The following is a 6298-nucleotide window of genomic DNA, read 5'->3' as shown; positions in this document are numbered from 1 at the left end:
GAGATCGAGTCCCAGGTCGGGCTCCCTGCATGGAACCTGCTTCTCCCCCTGCCTGTGTTTCTGCCTCTCTCTCTCTCTCTCTCTCTCTGTCTCATGAATAAATAAATAAACAAAACCTTTAAAAACTGTAAGAACCTACCCTCCATAACAACACATTTTAATTTAAAAGCCTTAATAAAATGTTTATGAATGTGTCTCAGTTGAATAAGATTTTATATTAGGCCTCTGAAGTTGGAGGCAGCTGAAGTTGTTCTGATAGTAATTCAACTAAAAAAGGAAAAACTAGACCTCCAACTCAGGATTGCTAGGGTTGGAATAGTGATTAAGCACAATTTTACTAGGTTAATGAGATTCCTAGCCCATTATCCTTGTTCGGCTCTAAAATACCAATAGCCGCAATTGTGTAGATCATGTGGGCTTTGGAGGATCTTTATATGGAAAAAATAAACAACTTTTGTTTTTTTGTTTTTGTTTTAAGATTTTATTTATTCATGAGAGACGCAACACAGAGAGAGAGAAAGGCAGAGACCCAGGCAGAGGGAGAAGCAGGCTCCATGCAGGGAGCCCGATGTGGGACTTGATCCTGGGACCCGGGGTCACGCCCTGGGCTGAAGGCAGACACTCCACCACTGAGCCACCCAGGGATCCCCAAAGTAAACAATTTTTGAAGGAAAAGACAGATGCTGACATTTGATGGTCCCCACCAAAAAACTAGCTGGTCACCAATCCCCCCCACAGTGGAGAATTTCAGTCACTAAGCCCTGCTCACGTACACACGTTCTCCAAAGAGGTGTTCGGTGTTTCACTTTTAAATAAAGACAGCTAGTAGTAGTAGTGTTTTCAGAACTTTGAATTATATATCCGATGACACTTTATACACACATACACTATCATGGATGACCATAGAATAAACATTTTTAGACCTGCAACTTAGAGGATTTTCTTACTTGAATTCCCTAGTTCTCAGTTACTGGGTAAGCTCCATAAAAACGAGAGATCAAAATGTCTAGCAATGGGACCTGGTGTGGGAGTCCTGGAGAACAGCTGTGAAGTGATGTGGCAGCCAGTCCAGAATGATGGTCAGAGGGCTCAGGCTCAGCTTGGTCATCTGAGGTGTGGGCTACGTAGGTAATTAGAGAATGAGCCATTTTACACGGTGGAGGGTGTAGGAAGACTTGTGTTGGAAGAAAATCAGGCAAGTGACAAAAGGCAATTGTCAGGAGAAACATCCTTCCAGAAAGGAAACCACCTTCCCTTCCCGGGCCAGATACACATACTAAGGTATTTCAGAAGCTTTCCTGAATTACGTTAGAAAATATTTGTATTATTCCACTGCTTAGAATATTGTATGTTGGATTTCCTCTACCTATCTTCTGTTTCTGTCATTTGTTCTTAGTTCTTTTTATCTTTGTTTGCTTTTTCTCATTTCTTTTTTTTTAATTTTTATTTATTTATGATAGTCACACACACACACAGAGAGAGAGAGAGAGAGAGAGAGAGAGGCAGAGACACAGGCAGAGGGAGAAGCAGGCTCCATGCACCGGGAGCCCGACATGGGACTCGATCCCGAGTCCCCAGGATCGCGCCCTGGGCCAAAGGCAGGCGCTAAACCGCTGCGCCACCCAGGGATCCCAACTTTTCTCATTTCTAGTAACCCCCTTAACATGCTTCCTGTGGTCTCCAGATTCACTTGTGCCCCCTTTAACATAGTCTTCATTTCCGAAATGGTTTCTTTTAATCCCTTTCACCTGTTTCACACATCAACCCACTTGCCTCCCCTCTGGCAACCATCAGTTCTCTATAGTTAAGAGTTCAGTTTTTTTGGTTTGTCTTTTTTTGTTTGTTTCTTAAATTCCACATACAAGTAAAATCACATATAAGGCAAATCATTTGTGTTTCTGACTCCTTTCACATAGCATTATCCTCCAGATCCACTCATGTTGGCAAGTGGCAATATTCGTTTTCACAGCTGAGTAGCATTCATCATGTGTGGTGTGTGTGTGTGTGTGTGTTTACACGTGTGTACCACACATCTGTATCCATTGATATATCAAAGGGCACCTAGGCTGCTGCCATAGTTTGGCTATTATAAAAAATGCTGCAATAAACCCAGGAGGCATATATATTTTTTGAATTAATGTTTCCATATTCCTTGGGAAGAAACTTAGCAGTGGAATTACTGGATCATATGGTAATTCTGTTTTTAGTTTTTTGAGGAACCTCTATACTGTTTGCCACAGTGGCTTTACAATTTGCACTCCCACCAGCAGCGCATGAGGATTCCTTTTTCTCCACATTCCTTTTTCAACACATTCTCACCAGCACGTTTCCTGTGTTTTTTATTTCCACCATCCGGACACATGCAAGGAATTCTTCTATATCTTAGCTGCATTTGCTTCATTAGTGTTTTTTAATTCATGTTAGAATGTTGATATATTTGCAGCTGCTTTGTGGGAACATTCTTCATGTCTTTTCCCTAGGGAAACTAGGTAAGTTTTGCTATTTCATATTTTTTTTAATTCCATATTTTTAATTAGAGCATCTGCACAAGTGCCGTGTTTATTCATTTCTGCTTATTTGTATTTGAAACTGTTTGGAGAATGAAGGAGAGGAACCCCGTCCAGTTTTCTCACCTCCCTCTGACTACAATGAATTCCCTGTGCAGGCTCTCAGCTCCCTGGATTCCTTCATCTGCTACATTAAGACCTAATGCCTGTGTTCCAAGGAGATCCCCTGACTTGCTTTCTGAAAGACCTCTGGACCCCAGGCACTTTACACATCTCCCTCCCTTCTCCACTGCTCCCAGCACTCACACAGTTGTTCAGTCCTCACTGCAGTCTCCACGCAGGGTGAATATTTGCAGAGTGAGACCTGCCATCAGTATCCCACTCATCCCATTCTTGGTGCACTGCACTCTGGTGGCCTCCCATGCAGTACCACTCGGTGTGGAACTTGCAAGTTTTCTCTGCCCTCTTAGTGTCACCTAAGGTAGTGTTGGGGGATTAATGGTCCTATGTTTTCCTTGTTGCTCTCCATGGTTTCTAGGAGGGATAGAGAGACCCAGAACCAGGCTGTATAACCATGTATAAACATGGTTATACAGAATAAGAAGCTCAAAAGAATCTTTTAAACAAGTAAATTCGATTGTGACACACATACACACCCCTACTTGAAAGTTTTTGCTTCCAGTTGCATTTAAGATGTAATCTAAAGTCTTTAATAAGGAGGGCGCCTGGCTGGCTCAGTGGGCAGAGCATGAGATTTAATTTTGAGGTTGTGAGCTCAAGCCCCAGGTTGGGTGTGAAGATTAAAAATAAAATCTTTTTTTAAAAATTAGTATGGTCTGCATTGCTTTCTGTGCATTTTGTATTTTCCAACTTCACAGCAAGTCTCCACTTGCTAACTCTCCACTCTCCCCTAAGCCTTTCTGCTCCCCACTCCTCTCTTGAAGTTTCTTTCTTTTTTTTTTTTTTTTTTAGACTTTATTTTATTCATGAGAGAGAGAGAGAGGCAGAGACACAGGCAGAGGGAGAAGCAGGCTCCATGCAGGGGGCCCAACACGGGACTAGATCCTGGGTCTTCAGAAGGATCACATCCTGGGCTGAAAGCGGTGCTAAACCACTGAGCCATCCGGGCTGCCCTATCTTAAAGTTTCTTGAATAAGTAAACACTTCATGTCAGGAGACAGAGACCAACACTAAAACTTTGAAAAGGAAATTTTAATATAAATAGTTGCTAAATAGTAAGAGGTGGTTAACTACTAAAAGGGATAAAACAAGGACTGTTAAAGGGATCCAGAAGTTGCAGGTGAAAAAACCAACCAGCTACAGTGAAGGAACTGGGGGTTTAGGAGAGCCTAAAAGGGGACTTGGTTACCACAGAACGTGGAGCCTGGTGAAGAAACATGCCGGAGGGTGTGGGCCGGACCCGGTCCAGAGAGGTCCTTTGCTGTTGGCCAGAAAGCTCGAGCAGGTTGGAACTGGTCAATGGCAATGATCCACCTGTGAGGGAAGTGTCTTCCCACCACCATCTCCTCCCATTGTTCCCCAGTGCCCTCTGACCAAGCCCAACAGGGAGCCAACAGGCAAAAGAGATGTTTGGCAAAACGAAGCAAAGAAGGGTGGATTGGGAACGGAGACTCCTATCCTGGGGCCTTGCCACCTGAATCCCTTTCGCCTGCTTTGTCTTCAAGTCTCTACTTAAATGTCACTTCCTCTAAAAGGCATTCCTTTACCCCCCGATCGAAATCATAAATCGGTAGCTTCTCAGGCCATCTTACAAAGCTTTTCCTTTATACCATCTGTGATAATCTTTAATTAAATACAGTTGACCCTTGAACAATAATAGAGGTTAGGAACACCAACCCTGCTGCACAGTCGAAAATCTATGTATAATCTGACTTTCCCAGAGCAACTATTAATAAGCCTACTGTTGATTGGAAGACTTGCCAATAATATAGTTGATCAACACATAATTTTTAAGTAATAAATATATATTGTATTTTTAAAATAGGCCCCACACACACCATGGAGCCCAATGTGGGGCTTGAACTCCTAACCCTGAGATAAAAGATCTGAGCTGAAAGGAGTCAGGCACTTAACCTACTGAGCCATCCAGGTGCCACTACATTCTATTCTTACAACAAAGAAAGCTAGAGACCATGAGAGACTCCTGACCCTGGGAAACGAAGGATGCGGAAGGGGAGGAGCGTAGGCGGATGGGGTGACAGGGATGGGCACTAAGGCGGGCATGTGATGGGGTGAGCACTGGGTGTTATACTATATGTTGGCAAATTGAATTTTAAAAAAAATCGTAAGAGAAAATATAGTACTACACTGTATTGAAAAAACCGTGCATATAAGTGGACCCACACTATTTAACCACGTTCAAGGGCCAATTGGTATTTTCATTTTTTCGAGTATATTTTTAAACTTGTGTCCTTCAAAATAAACTTGTGTTCTTCAGTGAACGGAAAGCTGGCGTCCATTTCCTCCAATACCGTATATGTCCGGGAACCCGCTAAATAATAGGTGCTTGCTCAGCACATGTTTGTTGAATTTAATCGATTGCTATCTCGGTACAATCTGATTGTGACCAAATGGCTTTTCTACTGTGTGCTGATGCTACTACGGGCTAGGACACTGGGTGGGAGGTGAGAAGAGCTAAAACTGAAAGACCAAGTCAGGGCCGATTCTTTGTGCTATGCCAAGTAACTTGGACTTTTTTCAATCCTAAAGATCCTAGGGATCCATTGATCTAATTTGTGTTTAGGTCAAGAAGTGTCCCAGGCTCCTGGCTTGAGCAGTCAGGTGGATGGCGGGGTAGAGAGAGGAAAAGGCGCCGATTGTGAGGGCAAGTAAGACTAGAAGCTAGTCAGAGGGCAGAAGAGAGCCCGGGAGTTCCTGCCTTCAGCATGTGCAGCTCAGATCTGTGTGACAGAAATAACTAGTCGGTAAGGATACAGAATTTAGGAGGGAGAGCCAGGCTGAATGTAGGCCTCTGAGTCTTCAGCATTTGCATTTAGGTGACAGTTGGAAATCCGTGGAATGGAAATCGCCCAGAGAGATGCTAGAGGGAGAAAAACTCTTAGGTCCACCAGTGTTTTCGGGTGCAGAGGCAGAGAGGCTTGCAAAGGAGAATGAGAAGGAGCTACCTGAGGGGTGGGGGAAATAGAGGCTCGTGGCTGTGGCAGAAATCACGGAGGAAACACTTCAAGGAAATAGTAGCAGTCAAGTGTGTCAAATACTGCAGAAGGGAAAAATACAAGAGGTGTGGGGGGAAAAAAATCTCCACTGGATTTAGCAATAAGGAAGTACCTTTAAAATGAGGATTTTCGGGCAGCCGGGGGTGGCCCAGAGGTGGAGCGTCGGCCTGGGGCCCAGGGCGTGACCCCGGGGTCACGGGATCGAGTCCCCCGTCGGGCTCCCTGCGAGGAGCCTGCTGCTCCCTCTGCCTGGGTCTCTGCCTCTCTCTCTCTCTCTCTGTGTCTCTCCTGAATAAACAAACAAATAAAATATTAAAAATATACATATGTAATCAAAGCAGAAACGCTGAACTGGAAACACCTCGTGGTAGCGTGCGCTTGTCCCGTTTCCTCCAGTCTGGACCGGGGCTCCCATCAGCAGGCCGCAGGGACCCGCCGGCCTTGCCTTCCCCCCGGGGTACCGGGCGACCCGCGGGCCGGTCGGAGGGCAGCTAGGCCGCGGGGCCCGGCTGGGCGGACACGCAGGTTTTACAGCCAACGCCCCGGGGGGCGAGTCTTCCCCGACAAGACGCCGAGTCGCAGCCGACGCCTGCT

The sequence above is a fragment of the Nyctereutes procyonoides genome, unplaced genomic scaffold, assembly GCF_905146905.1.
Source record: "Nyctereutes procyonoides isolate TBG_1078 unplaced genomic scaffold, NYPRO_anot_genome, whole genome shotgun sequence".
Classification (NCBI taxonomy): Eukaryota; Metazoa; Chordata; class Mammalia; order Carnivora; family Canidae; genus Nyctereutes; species Nyctereutes procyonoides.
This window is presented reverse-complemented; position numbering follows the sequence as displayed.